At 38.0% G+C, this 23,334-nt stretch overlaps 1 pseudogene; it reads left to right on the forward strand.

Annotated features, from left to right (window-relative positions):
* Positions 1-3,945: 3,945 nt before the first annotated feature.
* LOC115305363 lies at positions 3,946-4,395 on the forward strand (annotated as a pseudogene).
* The last annotated feature ends 18,939 nt before the right edge of the window (positions 4,396-23,334 follow it).

Raw genomic sequence — 23,334 nt, forward strand, 5'->3', positions numbered from 1 at the left:
TAAACAATTCATGGAAATGGAAATAAAAAAGGATGCATGAAAAGATCATTAATGTCAAAGGTAATTAAGGAAATACAGATAAAACTTTAATATATTTTAACCATCCAACTGTCAAAATCAGAGAAAATGTTTATCTCCATTATTTGGTGAGGATGCAGGAAAAAAATGTATTTCTATAAACTGTAGGTAAAAGTATAACTTGATATAGCCTTTCTGGAAATCAATTTGCCACTTATATAAATGATAGAAAGTTCCTATGATTTGGCCCATCCATTCTATTTCTGGGATTCAAGTCTTTGGAAATATTTACACTTTAATCTAGAAACATATGTACAGAGATGTTCTAGAATTGCTTTTCAGCATAAAGAATTGGAAATAATCTAAATCTTCAGCAAAATATGGTATTTCTGCTGCTACTGAATACTATACAGCCTTTAAAAATAATATTGGAAAATCATAAAGTCACAAAATATATAGCCAGTAGATACCATTTATAAATCTTCCACAACCTAAATGTGTGTGTGTGTGTGTGTGTGTGTGTGTGTGTGTGTGTGTGTGTGTCTGGGTGGGTGGGTGTCTGTATACACCTTCATAGGAAAAGGTTAGGAAAGGTCTATCAAGTACTGGTGGCCAACATTATGTCATTTATTTCTATTTCATTTCAGTTTTTTACAACAAGAGTCTATCATATGCTGAGTAATAAAAACATAAAAATAAAAACATGGTATGAAGAATTTTAATCACATCACAGAACACGATGACCATGAATTCCCACTGCCCGCCCTTCTCTACCTGAGCGAATAGATACTCTCGACTACCCGTCAGGAAAACAAAAGTGTTTAATCTTCCTCTATACGACAAAATCTTTCAGTTGAGCACTAAAGTACAATATGAGATTTTTTCACAGAGTGAAAAGTGAAGCATGAACTAGGAGAAAATATTCACAATGCATATACTTGATGAAGGACTTGTATCCAGAATCAGTTAAAAGATTAAGTGGAAAACTCCTATTAATCAATAAGGTAGAATACCAAATTAAAAAGAAATGGCAGAAGCACATCAGGAATGGTAGAGTAAGAATCTCAGAAAGCCTACTCCTCCATAAAAGTAGTCAAAACACTGATAAAAACAGTTAAAATATAAACTTCTTTCACAACTCAGGAAAGTAATTAAAGGCTTACAACAATGGAAGGAGTTCTAAAGACGTCACACAAAAAGAAAACTACAGACCAATAGACTTATAAGATTGACATAAAATCCTCAAGAAAATATAAACAAATATATAAAATTAAACATAAAAATGTGGAATAAAAGCAAGACTTAAAAAGAATTGTAGGGGCATCTGGGTGGCTCTGTTGTTGGGAGTCAACTCTTGATTTAGGCTCAGATCATGATTTCATGGTTGTGATACTGAGTCCTGTGCTGGGCTCTGTGTTGAGGGCGGAGCCTGCTCAAGATTCTTTCTTTCCTTTTGTCCCTCTCTCTCATTCATGTGCTCTTTCTCTCTCTAAAACAAAAACAAAAACAAAAACAACAAACAAACAAACAAACAAATATTGTAGACAATGACTAAGTGGGTTGATCCCAGGAATGCAAGGTTGACTTAACAAACAAAAATCAACCAGTATAACACATCAAATTAATAAATAAGATAAACAAAAGATCAAGAATCACATGATGTTAATAGGACCAAAAAGTTTTTTTGACAAAACACAATGACTTTTCACGAGAGAAACACTCAAACACTCAACAAGCTAGGAGTAGAAGGAAATTTCTGAAATTGATAAAGGTCTTCTATGATAGACCCAAAGCTTAACACTTCATAGTGAAAAACTGAATTCTTTCTCCTTCAAATCAGGAACAAGACAAGAATATCCATATTCATCACTTCCATCCAACACATATTAAAGGTTCTAGCCTGTATTTAAGTAAGAAATGAAATAAAAGGCATCAAGATTAGAATGGAAATAATGAAACTATCTCTGTACATAGATGACATAAGCTTACACAGAGAAAATCCTAAGGAGTTGCACACACACAAAATGTTAGTATTCATAAACAGGTCAGCCAGGTTGTAAGATACAAGATATAGAATGAATATGGAAAAGTCAACTGCATTTCTATATGTTAGCAATGAGGAGTCTGACAATGAAATTAAGACAACAATTCCATTTACAAAAGAATAAAATACTTAGGAATAAACTTAACAGAAGAAATACAATATTTGTACAATCAAAACTCAAAATCTTGTTGAAGGAGATGGAGGAGGACTTAAATAAGTAGAAAGACATTCTATGTTTATGGGTTGGAAGTTTTAATATTACAATGGCAATGCTCCCCAAATTAATCTACAGATTCAACACAATCCTTATCAAAATCCAGGCTGAGTTTTTCTAGGAATTACCAAACTAAGCCTAAAATTCATATGGAAATGCCAGGGATCTAGAATAGCCAAAACAATCTTGAAAAATTTGGAGGACTCATACTTTCTGACTTCAAAACTGACTACCATACTACTATCACCAAGAATATGGGGGCTTCACATAAAAATAGGCATATGGATTAACAAAATAAATTGAGAGCACAGAAATAAACCTCTACATTTATGGTCAATCAATTTTCAATAAGGATACTAAGAAAATTCGAGAGAAAAAACCAGTTTTTTCAACAATTGGAGTTGCAGCAACTGTATATCCATATATGAAATAATAAGCTTTTGATCCCTACTATACCATATACAAAAATTAATTCACAATGGATCATAGACATACATGTAAGAACTAAAACTTCAATACTTACAAGAAAACTTGGGAGTAAATTTAAAAATATTTAACATTTATTCATTTCTGAGAGACAGAGCACAAGTGGGGAAAGGCAAGAGAGAGAAGGAGACACAGAATCTGAAGCAGGTACCAGGTTCTGAGCTGTCAGCACAGAGCCTAATGCAGGGCTTGAACCCACAAACCATGAGCTCACGACATGAGCTGAAGTTGGATGCTTAACTGACTGAGCCACCCAGGCGCCTTAAGATCTTAAATCATGCAGTGGTTTCTAAGGTATGATACCCAAGGCACAGATGATTCCATAAAAATGCAAACTTGTGTGTGTCAAAGAACACTATCAAAAAGCAAAAAGACATCCCATAAAACGGGAGAAAAAGATTTGCCAATCATTTATCTGTCAAGGGCAATGTACTCAGAATACATAGACATCTTTTGTAATTCAACGATGAAAAGAAAAACAGCTCCTGTTAAACATTAAAGAATCTGAAGAGACTTTTCTCTCAAGAAGGTATACAAATGATCAGTAAGCACATGGGAAGATGCTCAGATCATTAGTCATTGAGGGAGGAAAAATGAAAATCACAATGAAATACCAGTTCACACTCGTTAGGATGGCAACTCTTTTTTAAAAAGACAGGTAAGGGGCACTTGAGTGGCTCGGTTGAATATCTGACTTTGGTTCAGGTCATGATCTCATGGTTTGTGAATTCCAGCCCTGCATCTGACTCACTGCTGTCAGGGCAGAGCCAGCTTCTGATCCTATAACGCCCTCTCTCTCTGCCCCTCTCCCGTCCATGTTCTCTCTCTCTCAAAAATGAAAAATAAAAGGCAGTAACAAGTGCTAATGAGGATGTGGGGAAAATGGAAACTCCATTCATTGCTTGTGGTATTTTAAAATAGTGCAGTGGCTTAGAAATTTGGCAGTTCCTCAAAATGGCAAACATAGAGTTACCATATGACCCAGCAGTTTTTCTTCTAGGTATATATCTGAGAGGATTGAAGGTATATGTTTCTTTAAAAACTTGTATGCAAATGTTGATAGTAGTATTATTAATAACAACCCCAAATAGGAAACAATACAACTGTCCCTCAAGTAATGAATAGACAAAAAAGAATGTGGCATGCTCTTTCTCTTCAACAAGGTGTCTGAGCAGAGGAAGAGATGCAGATCTTTGTGAAGACCCTGACAGGCAAGACCATCATCCTCAAGGTCGAGCCCAGAGATACCACTGAGAATGTCAAAGCCAAAATCCAAGGCAAGGAGGGCAACTCCCCTGATCAGCAGCATCTGATTTTTGTGGGCAGACAGCTGAGGATGGTCGCACACTCAGGCTACAACATGTGGGAAAAGTCCACTTGGTTCTTCCCCTGTGGGATAGGAACGTCCAACCCTCCCTCCGCCAGCTGGCCCAGAAACGCAACTGCGACGGGATGATCTGCCCCAAGCGTTATGGTCATCCGCGCCCTAGCTGTCAACTAACACAGGAAGTGTGGCCATACCAACCACACCTGCGCTCCAAGAAGAACATCAGATAAGGTCCCTCTACTCACTCTTCCTGAGCTGGCAGGACGCCCAGCGTCCTGGGCTTCAGCAGAGTTCCTCTTTCATTGAAGAAAAAACAAAAAAACGTGGCATAACCGTATAAGGGAATATTGATCAACATTAAAAAGAAAAGAAATCCAGATACATGCTACATACATGGTTGAACTCTGAAGACATGTTTAGTAAAAAAAACCACACACACACAACTAGTCACAAAATGTCACACAATGAATGACCTTCCTTTTAATTATTATTATGAAATGTCTAGAATAAGAGTATAGACTGAGAGTAGATTACTGGTTGTTAGGGGCTGGGGTGGGGGGTGGATGCAGAGGACTACTAATGGGAAGATGGTTTCTTTTGGGGCAATAAAAATGTTCTGAAATGAGATGATGCTGATAATTGTATAACTCTGTAATATACTAATACCCAATGCATTTGTACTGCAATACCATGGAATTTATGGTACGTGAACTATATCTCAATAAAGCTATTATTTAAAAAATGGGCAAAAGACTTTCATAGGCAGTTTCTAAAAGAGCATATCTAACTGACAGTAAGCATATGAGAAGATACGCAATATCGTTAGTCATGAGAAAATTAAAATTAAAACCACAACAAGATACCACCACACACCCACTAGAATGGCTAAAATTAAAAAGATTGACAACACCCAGTTTGGCAACAGGGACCAACTGGAAGTCTCATACACTGCTGGTGGGAGTGTAAATTGGTACAAACACTTTGGAAGACAGAATTATAACTAAAACTAAATAGATGCCTACTTTAAGATTCCCAGTAATTCTATTCCCAAATGTATGTTCAACAGACATGAATAGAAATCTCCACAAAAAAATCAGAGTAGGTTTTTTGGGGGGGCTCCCGTTTACCACCCTCTCTCTATTTCTCTCACTCCCCAGGCCCTGTCAACCACTTTCTTAGTTGGCTTTTAGGAGTTTGACATTTTTCTTTTTAGATTCCACACATAAGTGATGCCATATCTGGTTTATTTCAGTTAGTATAATTGCCCTCCAGTTTTATCCACGTTGTCACAAATGACAGGATTTCTTTCTTTTTAAAAGCTGAGTAATATTCCATATATATTTCAGTATCGCATTTCTTTTTTTTTTTAGTTTATTTTTATTTATATTGAGAGAGATAGAGAACAAGCAAGGGAGGGACGGAAAGAGGGGGAGCTAGGATCCTTCAGCCCAGAGCCAGATGCAGGGCTCGAACTCACGAGTCATGAGATCATGAGCTGAGCTGAAATCATGAGTCAGATGCTTAACTGATTGAGCCACCCAGGCACCCCTCAATAGCACATTTTCTTTACCCATTCATATGTCAATGGATACTTGGATCGTTTCCCTACTTGGGCTATGTGAATAATGCTGTGGTGGCCATCAGAGTGCACAGAGCTCTTCCAGATAATGATTTTGTTGCCTTTGGAGGTGTATCCAGGAGTGAAAGTGCTGGATTATCTGGTAGTTCTGTTTTTAGTTTTTTCAGGAATGTCCACAAGGTTTCCCATCATGGCTCTACCAGTTCACATTCCTACCAACCGCTTTTCCCCACTTCCTCACCAGCATCTGTTACCTCTCTTCTTGATAATGGACATTCTAACTGCTATGAGGTGATGATTTCTCATTGTGGTCTTGATTTGCATTTCCCTGATTAGTGATGTCAAGCACTTTTTCATGTGTCTGTTGATATTTTGTATGCCTTTTTTGAAAAAAGGTCTATTTGGGTGCTTTGCCATTTCTTCATTGGGTTATTTTATTTTTGTTTTCATTAAATTGTTTTTTTATTAATCTTTTATCAGATATGTGGTTTGCACATATTTCTTCCCATTCCAAAAGTTATGGAAATTTTTTCATTTGAAGTAGTCCTTCTTGTTTATTTTACTTAAAAAATTTTTAATGTTTATTTATTTTTGAGAGAGAGAGAGAGAGAGAGAGAGAGAGAGATCATGAGCAGGGGAGGTCAGAGGAAGAGAGAGACACACAGAATCTGAAGCAGGCTCCAGGCTCTGTGCTCTCAGCTTAGAGCCTGATGTGGGGCTTGAACCCTTGAACCGTGAGATCATGACCTGAGCCGAAGTTGGACACTCAACCGACTGAGCCACCCAGGTACCCCTTGTTTATTTTACTTTTTGTTTGTTTGGTGTCAAATCCAAAGAAATGATGCTAAGACCTTTGTCAAACAGCTTACCACTTATGTTTTCTTTTATAGGTTTTATAGTTTCAGGTCTTACATTTAAGTCTTTAATCCATTTTGAGTTGGTCAGTGTGTATGGGGTAAGAGAAGGGTACGATTTTGTTCTTTTGAATGTCTGGTTTCCCCAACACTGTTTACTGATGAGACTGTCCAGAACAGCTAGACATTCTTTTCTGATTTTCTTCCCCAAAAGACAGAAGTAAGAATTGATTTTGGTAAGGTCTCCTAATTTTAAATGTTGAAACTATTTCATATGTGGTTTAAAAACCACTCTGCATGCCTAACAAAGCACGTTGGTATGTTCCATTCAGATCATGGACTGCCATTTTGCAGCATGTGCGTGACACTACTCTTGTCCTCTTTTCTGGGGTTAAGTAATTATAATAGAATTCTTATTTAAAGTGCAGTTATAATTAGCTACTTTGCAGTAATATATAATTAGTAAAATTCAATAGCGAGAGTTTTAGTTCAGTAAGGATGACATAAAATTAACAGATAATCCATTTGTCTGGGAGTTAATCTATTGTGGAGCAAGGTAATATTCTTTCTTTTGTGAAAAACTGTAGTAAAATATGATATATTCTTAGAAACATTACTGGCAAGTAAAACAGAGAATAAGAAGGAATAATGCAATAGGAATGCAACCAAAATAATAGCACAGAGAATTAGGGAAAAGAGAGACCTAATGACAGAATGTCAGCCTTGTAAAAAGCGTTTCAATATATAATCTCCTGAACACAATAAAATACTAATTCTTTCCTGTTTTTACTGATTTCATCTAAAATATTGCAGTTTTCTCTAAGCTAGGTTGTAGCTTCCATGGGTACAGGTTAATACAGCAAACCTTGGCCATTAACAATATATCACACAGGTAGAATTTACTACCTGGTAAAGTGAAAGAATTTCTTTAGGGTCACATTTCAGGGAGGTGATTGAGCCTGGGGAGAACAGGAGGCCTCTGGGATGAGTCTGGGCTGGATTTTGAGTTGGATACTAAGCAAATCTTGTAGGCGGTGAGGAAGATGCTTTCTGACAGATGAGGAAACCATCGAAAAATAGTAAGGCTGCCAGGCTGATGAATCTTATTTCTAATGAAAAGAAAGAGAGTCAATCCTTTTTGTATTTGTGCAGCAGAGAAAACACACTTGAGTGTTCCATCACTCAAAGCCCAATGGGTAAATATAAGTGCTCTAACTTACAGTGCTCTGTGTGATTATCTGCAGAAATGAAATCGTCCATTAGTATTAGTCCTCCCTGGGCTGCCTTAACAAAGTGCCACCTACTGTGTGGCTTAAAACAACAGAAGTTATCACCCCATGGTTCTAAAGGCTAGAAGTCTGAACGGAAAAGTCACCAGGGCCATGCTGTTTTGGAAGGCTTTGGGAAAGGGGCTTGCCTTTTCATAGCCTTCTGATGGCTCCTGGCAATCCTTAACCTGTAGCTTCATTGCTCCAATTTCTGTCTCCATTTTTACATAAGCTTCTTTCCTGGGAATGTGTCTGCAAATCTCTTTCTCCTTTAGGGACTCCAGTCATTGGATTTAGGGCCCACCCTAATTCAGTATGACCTCATCTTAGCTTGATTGCATCTGGAACGACCCTATTTCCAAATAAGGACCCAGTCAGAGGTGCCCAGGGTTGGGACTTCACCATAATCCTTTGCTGGGGACACAATTCAGCTCATAGCAATGACCACAGCTTGTGTAACTGTGGAGAAGGCCCACAAAAGTAAAATATAAATCTTTCCTTCAAGGAGTTTCTGTTATATGAAAGATGCAACATAAACACAGGTACAATTTAAGTATAATCATATGCATAAAATATGAAGAGTCATCATTTCCGAGCTTGAAGAGGTATTCAAAATAATCCATTCCAAGCCCTCATTTTCCATATGATGTGAAGTGGACTGGAGCTACCATTGTTTTCTTATGATATATGACATTTTAACTTATAAATAGGCTAAGTTTTTGATCTTTTTCTCCCTTTGATATATCCAGCAGGTATTTCCCAGCACAGAATCACAATATTATGAATTGATATTACTTTATGATTTTTATGTTTTTATACTTCTACTTTTGTGTAAATCATAATATAGAATGCTAATTAATGCTCTTCTCCAAATCACCATTTTTCATCTAACTTACTATAACTATACTGATGACAAATACAATATTTTTCAATCTGTTTTCTTTATTTTTATTTATTTCTTTATTTTTCTTCATAAATTTGTCTATTCCCGAGTCAGGATCTAATTGTTGAACTTCTGTGGTTTTAGAATTATGTGATAAAGAAAGCCTTTTCAGTCTTTTTTTCCCAAATATAATTTGGCTCATTTCAAATTGTTCTCCGAGTATAATTGTAGTATCATTTTTGAAAGTTTGAAATAGATTTTGTTTGGAATTACACATGAGATTGCATTGCAATTATAGAATCCTGCCAAGGGATGGCAGAACCAGAGTGTGATACAGAAGGTGTTCATATGCAGGGGGGAAGTGCGGGGGGTGGGGGGGAGCGGTGGAGTCTAGAGTGGGCTGTCAGGGCCCCAGTAGAATAAAGAAAGAAAACATGTAGAACTGTCACTTGGCATTAGGTATCAAAGCCTGAGTAGGACCTGTGGGACAACCACAAAAGTGGGGCCAGCCTAGTGGGGGGAATCAGAAGGTCATGGCTCATGTCCATGGTATTCCAGCTAAGGATGCCTAACTTGAATTCAATCACAAAGAAACATCAGGCAAGGCCAAATTGAGGTACATTCCACAAACAACTGGCCTATAGTCTTCTAAATATCAAGGTCATGAAAGTCAAGGGAATACTAAGGAGCTGTTAAGACTGAAGGAGACTAAAGAGAGATAACTAAATGCCATGCGTGGTTCTGAACTGGATATTTTCGCAGTAAAAGATTATTGAGATAATTGATGGAAATTGATTAACAGTTAGATGGCAGTAATAAATCAGTAACAGCTTTCTTATTTGAATGGTTGTGCTGCCTTATATGGAACATCTTTGTTTGTGGAAAAGACACCCTAGAGGTTTTAGGTGATAGGGAAACAGGGAAAGCAACTTACTTCAAATAATTCGGAGAAGAGCAGGTTTTTGTATTGTCCTTCAACATTTTGTACCTAGGTGATTACTTCAAAAATAATTTTTCAAACAGAAAACAATTGTGTGCTGAAAATAAATGAATAGACTAAATTGAAAGAGAATTGAATGTTTTCAAGATTGAATCTTCCCATTTAGAACATTTAATGTACCTCCATTAATTCAATTTTCTTTTTGTTTTTATATTGTCCAAGAAATTGTTTCTTCTGTATAGGCTTTGATTATTTCATTCTTAGGCATATCATAAGGTTCTTGTTATTGTGAACTTGTGAATGGGATCTTTTTTCCATCTTCCACCTTTATTGGCATACAAAAAATCTATTTAGATTTATATGTTTATTTTTTATCTTGGGTACTCAGCTGACTTGACCTTTTATTCTATTTTCAGTTGTTTGTTTTGTAATTTCTTAGTAATGAATCATATACCTGCAAGTAATTCTGGTTTTATCTCTCTATTTTATGAATTTTTACCTTATTTATTGTCCTATCTTACTGCTAGTAATTCCAGAATGAGGTAGCATCTAATCTTAAAGGCTGGTATCCTTATGTTCACCTTGGCTTCCATGGGAATGATACCAGTGTTTTGCTCTGAGCTATAGTTTTACTACTTGTTTATAATAGATACTTCTTACCACACCAAGGAAATATCCTTTATCCTTAATTTGCTAAGATTTTCCTCCCTGAGGATTGAATATTGAATTTTACCAAGTATTTTTGTGGCAATATTCATATGATTGTTCTCACTTAATCCATGTGAGTAATGAGTTGCCCAAGCAGATTTCCTAAAGTTGACTTATTGATAAATTCTTAGGAAAGAAAATCAACTTTGGAATTAATGTAGTGTTGGATTTAATGTGATAATGTTCTATATGAGATTTTACAACTATATTTATAAAAAATATTAGTGCTCATTTGTTCATGTCTATTATGTTCTTGTTCATCTTTAACTTTAGAGCAATGCAAACTTTATAAAATTAACTGGGAAATATTCCAATGTTCTATCTTCTACAATTGCACAGATAACCTAGAACTTGATCAAACAAACCTCAAAGGAATAGAGAAATTGCCTATAAAACATGTATGTCTACTGTCTTTTCTTTTCATTTCTTTTCTTTATTGTTATTATTTTTTTACCTTTTTAAACACATTTTTCCTGGTTATTATGGTATATAAATTTGCTATATTTTTTAGTCAATTTTGGTATTTTACATTTTCTTGTAAAATCATCTCTTTACTATGTGTGTCCTTTTCTCCGGTGATTCAAAACTTATAGGTCCACTTTTTTTTTCTCTATTACTGGTTATCTTTATGTTAAAAATATATTTGATCTTAAATTCCTGTCTTTCTCAAGAACAAAATAATGTCTCTGTACTTTGCCCACTCTGTCTTTCTATCCTTCCGGCAAAAGCTAGTCAGTTAGCAAATTTAATGTTGCTCCTTCTCCAGTAATCTCTTAAATTCTGTTTAAGCAGCTATCGATTATTTTAAAATATTATGTATTTTCCATTAAAAATGTTTATAACTATTTTATCCTTCACAACCATAATTATTATTCTTTAAAAGTTTTATTTTTTCCAATCATCAAGTCATACAAGAATGTATTCTTATTGTAAAAATTCAATCTATACACATAAAACTAAATTCTCCCTTATTACCATTTGCAGTTCCAGTTCCTTCCAAAGAACTTATTGTTGTTATGAATTTGGGTTTATATCCTTTCAAGTATATGGTGATACATGCCATATATAACCAAACCATCTATTGAATGTGCAATATTTAGAATAAATAGTTTAATATGGCACAGGTTATTACATAGCTTCCTTTTTAAAAAAACTGACTGACATGTCTTGGACCTTCTTTTCATGTTTGTATGTATAGATTTACTTTGTTCTTTTTACTTGCTTCATCCCATAATACAAATGTACCGCAATTTATTCGCCCATCCCCCTACTACTAGACATGTAGGTAATTGTTTTGGAGCTATCACAAACACTGTTGAAGTCAGCATCCGTTTACATGCCTCCTTTTGAACATGTACAGGTGTATCTCTAGAGTTATGTATCAATTGCGCTTTAATTCATGAAATACAAAACACTTTAGGTTTTCCAAACATAGAAGGATATAATGTAGAAATAAATTGTTGAGAAAGTAATTGTAAGTGCTGCAGGCATGGCAGTCAGGATAGTCCACTGGAACTTTGACCTCCTTTTGGACCAGTGCTGATGTGATCTCAGCACCGGGTGATTGCCGCCGTCACTGCTGCCACCATCGCCATCCACAGTGACTAGACACGCATGATGACGTTTGTAGGCTGCAAACCCCTCACCGGTAGAGGTCACTTGTCTGTCCACACTGGTGCAGAAAGATCACGTAACTCTTTCTGCCTTTAAAAAAGCTCATGGAAATCCATCTAACTGCCAGAACCAGATTTATATCCAGAATCCTAGCAGCAAGAGAATCAGAGAAATGTAGTTGTTAGCGTTCTAATATCCCCAAAGAAGAAAGCAGGATGGACTAGGAGTTGAGACAGTCAAACTAGTCTATCCCAGCCTAAATCTCTGCCGACTCTCTATCCATACGCAAGTTTTTATGCATATGGAATCTTCCAGAGAGCCACAATAGCGACAACTCACTCCCACCTATTAGGCAGCTGTGCCCCATATGAATAAAACACTCTCTTACAAAAGAAAAAGCACAAATCCCATTAAAGGCTCTATCCACCCCTGAAGACGTTCAATCCTTTTCCAGTTCAGTCACATGCCCATCTTGGTATCCAACAACCTCAAAACTAAATTACAGTTAACCATCACCTCATTGATATCGAGCTGAAAAGGAGGGGCGCCTGAGTGGTTCAGTCAGTTAGGCATCCAACGCTTGATTTCAGCTCAGGTTATGACCTCATGGTTGCGAGATCAAGCCTGGGGTCAGGTTCTGAGCTGGGCGTGAGGTCTGCTGAAGATTCTCTCTCCCTCTCACTCTGCCCTTCCCTCACTCAGGCTGTCTCTCAAAAATAAAAAAATAGAAAAGAAAAGGAAAAGAGAAAATAGAAGATTGGTTAATATGTACAAATATATTCATAATAAAGCACGCAAGAAAAAATAGATACAGCTATGACAATCTGTCCTGCAACAGGTCAGAAAAACATGGCTGGTATTTACAATTTTGTTCATCCACTACTAATTTTATGGGTCAATTTTTCCTCAGTCACCACTAGTTCAGTGTTATATATCCAGTGAGGTGACCCACACCTTCCTTCCCTAAGTGCCTGAGCTCTTCCTGGTTTTATCTGTACTGTGTTACTGTGGACTTCCATTAATCTTTAGTATTGGAAATGTAAGTATTAGGAGACACCCAAGGGGATTCTCTGGGTTATAAATACTGCTTTCTGCCCTTGATATGTACCAGTAACTCTATTTCTGGTTGATAATCAAGGTCCATCACTCAAGCCAGAACAGCAAAGCCCTTTTTTCTCTTTGTTCTTTGTTCAGTAGTAAGAGAGCCCAAAGGTGGCCAGCTGGCTAACCCATCTTTTAGTTCACTGAAATCATTATTGTGTCATAGGTGGAAATAGCCATCTATTGAGAAATAAGAAATTTAAACCAGCAGCATTCAAAATCATGGCAAAGAGAAGTAGATATTGTGAAGTGAGTATTTTAACAGAGAGAGGAACTGCTCATACGGCATTCACCCTCCTTATTCCCAGACCCTCCTATTTTGTTGACAAGGAAACTGACACCATAAGACTGCCCCCAATATCACAAGGAGTCCTCTTTCAACAGATGCATAAATGAGTTTTCAATGGACCATCTCACCATGGTACGGGGTGTTGGGATACAGAGTTAAGATCTGTAAATCTTGTAAAAATAAGTCCACTGTCTCATTTAAAGACTACATAACATGACTTCCTTGGTCAGAAGGAGTATCACGTGAAATACTATGACAATGAAAATGACATCCAGTAAGATCATGGATTCGTGGAAAAAGCACTTGGACAGAGAAGGCAAATCCATATCCAGAATTAGATTATTTTCTGAGTCATATATAAGAAGGCTAGACCCAAGTAAGTCATGAGAAAAATTTCATGAGCTCCACCGGCCGAGTGCCCACTCACAGATCATAACCAGTCAGCTGGTACACCGAGATATGGCCACACCGGGTGTGAGAATATTTAAATATCTCTGTTTGGTGAGTAAATAGTACTTCCCCAGCTCCTGAAGCTTCCTTCTCTAACTCTCTGGCTGTCACACTTCCTCCTTTCAGATCTCGGCCGTAGAATGAAAAAGGCATAAATGATCTGCTTTTGATTTTGTTATTGTTGTCTAAGGGACAAACAAAGATGCAGGCAAGGACCTTCAATTCTGTTTACCTACTATGCCTGGCATTCCAAGTTCAAGTTGGACAGAAACCTTCTCCATAATGAGTAATAACTGCCACCGCTCTTCCCACTTTACATCTGTATCTTGTGAATACACGGTACTCCCTCATAATATTTAGTTTGATAAATTAAAATGTCTTAAATTAACCTTCGATTTGAAACTTTCCCCCTGAGTTCCAACTGGAGATTGAAGTTCAGGACTCGACTTTGCCTCACCTTGGGTTTGTCCCATCCCATGTTACTGAGCTTGTGGGGAGAGAAGGGCAGTGCCCTTCACTCATGTGACAGACCCCAGGGCAATAGAGAGCGGTAGGCTGGTGATGGTGACGCAAAGGCTTCATGTCTCTCTGTCCTTTCACTGGCCAATCTCCTTGAGAAGTCCCAGTCCTTGCATAGACGCTGGCATTGTGCTCCGGTTTTACATCAGAGCTCTGGTATTTATCCTGTAGGTAGCTGCCTCTCCCATATGAACTAGTAAAAGAGGAAAGGAATGAGATGGAAAATCTCAGGCCGTCATGTTTGTCTGAAAATTTTTCTTTAATATTTTTAACATTTATTTATTTTTAATATTTATTCTGATTCTAAAAATAATACATGGTCGACAGGTGGTGGTGATGGTGGAGGGCACTTGAGGGGAAGAGCACTGGGTGTTGTATGGAAAACAATTTGACAATAAAGTATTATGGAAAAAAATAAATTAAAAATATAAATAAAAAATAATAATACATGGTCATTTATTTTTTAATTTTTCAAAGTTTGTTTTGAGAGAGAGACAGAGCTCAAGTTGGGGAGGGGCGGAGAGAGAGAATCCCAAGTAGGCTCTGCATTGTCAATGAGCTCACGAACATTGAGATCTTAATCTGAGCGGAAAGCAGGAGTTGGATGAGCAACTGACCAGCCACCCATGGTCATTTAAAAATGATATCCTATAGAAGTATATGGGAAGTGAGTAGTCTCTTTTATTCTCACGCCCCTCTCCCAGTGATAACCATTGGTGTTAGGCTTGTATTTCACACACACACACACACACACACACACACACACATGCATGTTTATACACGATATCATAATATTTTACTAGTCTTTTTATTAAAAGGAGTATCAATATGCATTTTAACAAATTTAATAATATATTTACTCGTTTATCCTTGACATCCTCTTATGCATCATATTCCTTTCAACAGTGAGTGGTGCAGTATTCCCCCACAGCTGGTCTGCATCATCGTTTCTTTAATCAATGCAGTACGAATGGATATCTAGTAGGTTATATGTTGTGCTTTTTCATATCCATGCACTTATGGTGACAATAGAGGTAGAAGTGTCACTTCTTGCTCCTTGGATCTTGGACTCTTTGCAAAAGCTTGCAAAATATAGAGGCCACCTAAACTTACAGACTCACCAGTTAGTTTGGAAAGTGAGACTGGCTCGTGAGTGCTAATTCAGAACCATTCCAGAGCCAAGCGGGCTTCTCTGTTTTTGTTTGGAAAGGAGGGAACTGGACCATGTCGTGTTGGTAAATGCAGTTCGTGTACAATTGTTCCTTAAATAACTGCGTTACATAAAATGCTTTCTAAGGAATTGACGTATCTGTAAGGTACATTAAAATAGCCTTTATTTTTGTCTTCAAAGAAAATAAAAGTAAGCTGCGTAATGATATATAAAAAATAAAAGTAAGCTGCATAATGATATTTTAGCTAAATCCCCCAACACAGACACACACCCTCCCCGCTGACCCCAGAAATTGCACTTGCATGGACTAGAGAGGTTTTTACACTCTATTTGTAATAACTTTAAGATTTTTAGTCACTGAACCATCCTATCATCAATTTTCATTGCTTTTTATTTTACTTTGAGGTGGACTGGTTCCAAGCTGACTAAGTCGCACATTTAAAATAATTAAAAGTTTCATGTTGCAGAAGAAAAATATACTCTTTCTTCCACCTTGGCGTGTGTCCTTTCCTCCGTTCATTTATCACCATAATGCGGAAAAACAGTAAACCAAAGCAGCATTTCATGTCTAACCTTGTCGCCGCAGACGTTCAAGATGAACCCTGCGAGGGCCTACGAGCTCCCGCATATGGGGCTTTTAGTCTTTGCAAAGAGAATGGAAACAACTAAGTGTTTCTGAAACGATATTTGCAAATAATATTTGCATATCTCTGAATTTTTAAAGTTTATTTATTTTGAGAAAGAGAGAGAACACAAGAGTGAGCAGGGGAGGGACTGAGAGAGAGAGAGAGAGGATCCCAAGCATTTCCACACTATCAGCGCAGAGCTCAATGCAGGGCTCAGACTCAGGAACCATGAGATCATGACCTGAGCTGAAATCAGGAGTTGACTGCTTAACTGACTGAGCCACCAGTTGTCTCTGTAATGTTTTTAAGAGTACTTCATGATAGAAACATGGTTCTATAAAACAATAAACCTGGTGGTGATGGAGGAGGACACTTGTGGGGGAGAGCACCGGGTGTTGTATGGAAACCAATTTGACAATAAACTACTTAAAAAACAAAACAAAACAATAAACCAAAGTGAATGAAAGAAGTGCTATGTGCTGCTAAAGGCCGATGTATCTTATTTAAAAACAATTTTTTTAATGTTTATTTATTTTTGAGGGGGGGAGGGGCAGAGAGAGAGAAGAAGACACAGAATCCAAAGCAGGCTCCACACTCTGAGTGGTCAGCACAGAGCTGGATGCGGGGCTCAAACTCAGGGACTGCAATATCATGACCTGAGCCGAGGTCAGATGCTTAACCAACTGAACCCTCCAGGCGTCCCCCAGTTCATCTTATTTGAAGACAGACGGAATACCTGCTGATATGAATCAGGTCACTGTAGCCTGTGAATTCTCTTCTCTTGCGATCTCTTCCTCCTACATCCTTCTAGTTCCCATTTCCACAAACTGTTCTTGTAGATGCATTGCACTCCTATTTAATTGTCTAGTTTTAGGTGATGGAGACTCCAGAATTTCATGACCATTGTGTAAGGAGAAGAGCTAGAAGCTGAATTTATACTTGTTCCTTACATAAATTTGAGAAATTATTGATTATATTAAAGAATGCCCTATCCTCACCTTCAACCCCAATACCATTGCTATTAAAGTATAAAGGAAATGTAGAGAGAATCCACTTGGATTGTCTTACTTTCTATACAAGACTGAGGCCCAGGAGCTGAGGCTAATTGTCCCCACGCCCCAGCCAGATAACGGCATGACCAGTTTCCCACTTCTCACTTCAGTTTGGTATTTATGAAGCATATTCAAATTGATAAGTAATTACCACAAACTTGACATTTGGTTTTGGAATTGGCTTCATAGTTATGTTTAAATGTTGCTGCTTCTGGCCTTTATATATTGACGAATTTAGGAATCGACTTTAAATGAAATAATCAAGTCCACAGCAAAGACCTGACTTAGGGGATAAGTAGAACTGAAAAAAAGTTTGCTCCTTTCCTCCTTCTCACTGCGGCTTCCCTTGAGATTTTCCTAAAATAATGTTGCAGTTGAATGTCCAAGTGTTCTCTCTGCGGCATGACAATTTAATCATCTTCTTGTGCAAAAAAACAAAGTTTCAACAAAGATAATTAGGTAGTTTATTGTAGGTACTCTTTTAAAAACATTGAAAAGGATTTTCTAAGGAGAAGCTGTATTAAGCTTGTAGGTAAGATGATCACTTTATCGACAATGACAGTTTAATGTGCGATTATGTAGAGATTTGGAAAGACTGGCACAATGGGATCTAAAAGCCCTTCTTGAAGTAGAATGTTCCATTTCTCCATTAGTACATCTTCCTACTCTGTACTCTCACCTGACCAGGAAACCACAAGGGTGCCTTAAGGTACACTAACTCTAGGGGGCGCCTGGGTGGCCAGTCAGTTAAGTGTCTGACTTTGGCTCAGGTCATGATCCTGTGGTCTATAGGTTCAAGCCCCGCATCAGGCTCTGTGTTGACAGCCAAAAGCCTGCTTTGGATTCTGTGTCTCCCTCTCTCTCTGCCCCCACCCTGCATGCTCCGTCTTTCTTTCGAAAAATAAATAAACATTAAAAAAAATAATAAAAGAAAGGTACGTTACTCTCCACACAAAGACTGGTCTTAAGAACTTCCATGCTTGTTTCCAACAGCACCAGAAGTAGCTTCTGGAGGTGGATGTCCACAGAACTGTATGTGGAGGATGCCAGAGTGAGTGCTGGGACATAGACATGGTTGTTGCATTTTTTAAATTTTGTATGCAAAGATCCAAAGATATGAGAAACCTTGGTCCTTCCAAAAAAAGTGCAGAATTCTCAGTAAAAGTGAGCAGAGCTTTCTTCAACGGTGGAAATGTTTAATTTCTCTGCTGTCCGATATAGTCAAGGACTAGCAGACCCTTGAAAAATGACTAGTATAACAGAGTCACTGAATTTTAATTAATTTAATTTTAACTAACTTATATTTACATAACTACATGTTGCTAGTGGATACCACGTTGGTCAGTGCAGTTCTACTGCATAAAGGAATGAATGAGAGTGAAAGGAGATAAGAGGACTAAGCCATGCTAGGAAGCATGGCCTTTGCCCCGTAGGTAACAAAGAAGAACTGGTTGGCTGATGGCCCAGGGCCCTGACGTTGGCATGGAAAAATAAGCTCAAAGGCACAGGTGGAGAGGTTGGCTATGGACTATACCAGCTCATTGCCTGGGATGAGAGGAAACGAGGCAAAGATGTATATGAGAGAAGCTACAGTTCATAAAGGCAAGGAGAAGGGAAGGAAAACTTAAGGAAAGTCATATCAGATTCATTTTTTCCGCAAGTAGCAAGAGACCACTTTGTCTACTGAAATTGAGGGATGGAAAGATGAGTGCTTGGAAGTTGTGTGGAAGAGGGTAGGGTTGGTCTGAAATAACGTTTGGGGACTGACTAACAATAAAAGATGGGATTTCCTGGTTGGGGGACTGAAGGTATAGGTGAGGTTGAAGACTGGCTTCACTGGCTCCAATCTGCATTCCAGAAGGGTTTCCTCATCTGGGGATGAAACTGGAAAAAGTACTATAATAAGAATCCAGAGTCGTAACCCCACGCAATTGCTGTAAAAGGCCTGGGGTGCAAGGAAATTGAGTAAGCTGAAAAGGGAGTACCTCAGACGATAACTTGAGGTCCTGAAGACCTAAAAGAGTAAGTTAAAACTTTCTTTTAATGTTTATTTTTGAAAGAGAGAGAGAGAGAGAGAGAGAGCTAGCAGGGAGGGACAAGGGAACAAGGGAGACACAGAATCTGAAGAAGGCGCCAGGCTCTGACCTGTCAGCACAGAGCCCAACGTGGGCCTTGAACTCATGAACCATGAGATCATGACCTGAGCTGAAGTCAGATGCTTAACCCACTGACCCACCCAGGAGCCCCTAGAAGAGTAAGTTAGATAAAAGAGTAGAAGATTGGATTTGATGACTTCCGAGGTACATTTATAGATGACCACAAGATCCATGGTGTGTCCATGGTGACATATAGCTGGAGATTAGTGAAAGTCATTGGAATTAAGATGTTGAGGGTTATCTATACTAACAATGAACAATCTATCAGGACTTGGGAAAGGGAGTAATGATGTGAGCCAGATGTCATTAATAAGTCAGAGAAGTTATCAAGATCTCAGAAATAAACATGCAGAGGAGGGAGAAGGAAGCAGCATTGTAAGGTGGCCATAAGCCATAAGGAAGACATGTTTATGTGAAGGTAGACACATTATGCCAACTCAAAAATCATATCTCCCGACCCTGGAGCAACACTGTTGGGAGATGTGAGGTCTCCAGTGGCTAGGGCTGGTGGGAAGCAGTGAACACCAGAATAGTGACAGATTTCAGTTAGGGAGGGAGATGGAGTAAGTGTTCACCCCTTGTCAGGGAGCTTATTTACTGGGTATGGAGATTTAAGAGAGCCCATGAGCCATATAGTAGTGACGGGACCAGTGAGAGGTGAGAGAAATTATAGCAGAGGGATGCAAGCATGGTCTTTTTCTGTTGTGACAGATTTGCTAGTATGATATATAGTTGTTTTTGCTGACTTTGGAAATGTTTTAGGACAAAACCAAAATTTAGACCCTATCACCAGTTAGATACGAGGCAAATAGCCTTCGCCATAGGTACAGGATTAGTAAGTCTAGAATTTTACCTTTTCTCTCATCGAGAAAAGGGTTATGCATTCAGAGGTGGAGGGTATAATGGAAGAGGCTTGTTATTCTGGTTTTCTGACCATCTTTAGAAACAGGATAAATTCTCATTGGTCTCGGATGGTTAAGGTGTGACTGCTTACTTGGAATAGAAGGATGAATTACCTTCCTTACCTTACAAGTGCTTTTACATTCCAATGGTTTTGTGAATCTAAGCTAAATGGGCTTAGATTCCTCAATATTATAAACATAGCGGAATACCCCTATGGCATTTTTTGAGGATTTGTGGTGACCTTATTTTATAAATTTAAAATCCGAACACATGGTCCAGCAATGGACGTTTTCTAATCTCTAAATTGAATAATATGAAACCACACTTGGATAAACATTGAATGCACTGCCTTTGTAGAAAAGAATAAAATAAATTTATACTGAATTGTCCCAGAAAAGTCCAAGATATATGACTACTATATTTATAAGTGAGAATAATTTATCAGGTGGATATCTCAGTAACTATTCCTTTTTGGCTATAATTTAAGAAATTCTGATCTAGGGCACAGAATGTCCCAGTGAGGTTCCAGTGAAGCTGTCCAAATCCAGGAAATGAAAGATGTAACTTTAATGTAAATAATTTAGATTTTTCTTCTCTACTTTCAGGCACTCTGGTCTTACTTTTCTCCTGTTTCTGTAAGTATTTGTGCCTTCTACAGGGTCCTGGTTTTATTTAATTGCTCAGAAACACACGATCTCACTTAAAAGGAGGAAGTCGGTGAGAAGAGTTGGCTCTATTTGCAGCACTGTAACTCAAGGAAAACTCCTTCCCCTGCAAACGATGAAGAATTCTCAGCATGTTTAGCCACAACTAATCCTATTCCTTTGGGTATTGTGTGGTGCTGTACATTGGAACGTTTTAAGAGCATTACCCAGCTAAGCAATAAACATGCTTTTAAGGGCTTATAGGTTGTATGCTGACTCAATGCAGAAATAATATCATTTGAAGTGGCCACATCCTCATTCATTCTTTCTAAAAACCATGTAGTCTTTCAAGGTCTTTGGCCCTCTCTGTGACAGTTGGCTTTCCTAAGAGGTGTCTCAGAATCCAGTCTGTTCTGTGATCTTAAAACAGAACAAACCAAAAACAAACAAGGAAAGCTCAGTATTTATTTGGCATTTCATGAGGTGAAGACTTCTCAGTCAAGAGATCAAGCCCAGTCTCTTAGTTACTGGGACCTACCCTCGCTGCAGAAGCCACTTTTTGGTGAAAACAACTTTGATTGGGCTTATGGGAACTGGAGAAGAAGACAAAGAAGTGATGGGGGAAAGAGAGGAAAGAAACCCCATTAGAGCCAAAGTGGGCAAAGGAAGGCAAGGCCAGAGCTACATTGGGGGTTTCTGAGAAAAAGACCACGGGAACAGAAAGAAATTTTCTATAACTGTATAGAATCTGAGGAAAAAGGATGCTTAAAAAACATTTTCTTGAAAACTTAGAAGCTTTTTGTGAAGTTCCAGATATTAAGAATGAGAGTTAGGAGCAATAATCCACAAGGATGTTGTAAGATTCTCTGAACCTCAGGTAATTACCCCAAGTTGTTGATATTACAGTAAGAAGATAGTCTACGTATGTCAAAATTTTGTGACAACAAATCCCTTAAAAGTACCGGGAGATTTTTTAATTTTTAATTTTTTAAAAAATCACATCAGTGGAGAGTTGAGAAACTCACTGTGGTCAGGGACAAAGTGAGAAAGCCAGTCCTAGGAGAGTTGAAACTGAGAACATCTAGAAAGGCTTGTGCTTAGCACTTTCCTGAAAGGAATTTTAGAAATGGTTATTCCCTCAGACAAACAAAAAGAAACAAGTCTAGAAGACTCAGACAGCAAGGAAAATGGTCTCAGCCTCAGTTCTGAGTGGGGACAAAAAAGAATCTCTCTCAGTATTTCCAGGTCTCCAGCCATGACAAGGGTTTCAGTTTTGAACATGCACTATTTGTGTGATGTATAAAATCCCAAGGTAAAGGGGACACTGGTGAGACACTACCTTGGAGGACCTCAGAAGTAAAGTCAAATTCTTCCTCCAAGGAACGGATCCTCCACCTAGGACCTTCACTCCCAAAAAGGAGAATTCTTACAACTATGAGCCCTTAAACACACACACAGACACAGACACACAGACACACACAGACACACACACACGCGTGCGTGCGTGCATACACACATGCAAAACCAAACCAACATGAATGAGGTAGTGGAAATAACACACAGAGCTGTAGTCATAAAAAATTATCAGAGGCAATTAAACAGCTAGGTTTAATACATTTAAAGACAGAAAAGAGTACCTTTTTAAAAGGAGTAAGGAAAAAGAGGTTATACAATGATCGGTCAGATTAAGAAAAGAACCAGACTACAATTCTAGAAATGAGAGAAGTAATGATTTAAATGAGGCACTTAACGGAACAGCAAAATCACCAAATAGACACAGCAGAAGAAAGAACTATGAAGAATATGTATTATTAACATGGCAGAAAATATGAAAGGGAGGTCAGACTGCCTGATAATTTCCCAGGATTGTTGCAAAACACTTCTCCAGGCCAGAAGACCAACACATCTCTACTAGGTAAATAGAAAGAATTTCACACCTAGATTCATCTTGGTGAAGGTGCGGAACACAGAAAATAAAGAGAAGCAGTAACGAGTTGCCAGGGGGGAAAAGGGCAATTTACCGAAGAAGGAATATAATCAGATGGAAGTTTGAGTCCTCAAGAGCAGTGACAGGGTCTGTAGACAGTAGAATATTAAAATTTCAAAGTACTGATGTAAAACAACTGTAAGACAAGAATTGTGTTTCCAGAAACATTCTCTTTCACAAACAAGAGGAAAATCTTTTCTATATAATAAAACTGTGGGGAATTATCCCTAAAAAATGTTCACTTATGGAATTTGCCAAGTGTGTTTTTCAAGTGGAAGGCAGAACTCTCTAGAAGAACATCTGAGCTATAGGAGAAATAGCACATGAATAAAGTCATAAATATATCACAAAATCTACTCAGTGTTAAGAACATAGAACGGGAATGCCTAATATGTGGGGTTCACAATAAAAATCTAGAGTAAAAAGACAGGACAAAAATGGAATGGAAGCTGGAGGATTGGTTGGCAGCGGTTGGAAAGAAAATAAATGTCTGTGTATTAC

Source organism: Suricata suricatta, chromosome 10 (genome assembly GCF_006229205.1).
Source record: "Suricata suricatta isolate VVHF042 chromosome 10, meerkat_22Aug2017_6uvM2_HiC, whole genome shotgun sequence".
Taxonomy (NCBI): Eukaryota; Metazoa; Chordata; class Mammalia; order Carnivora; family Herpestidae; genus Suricata; species Suricata suricatta.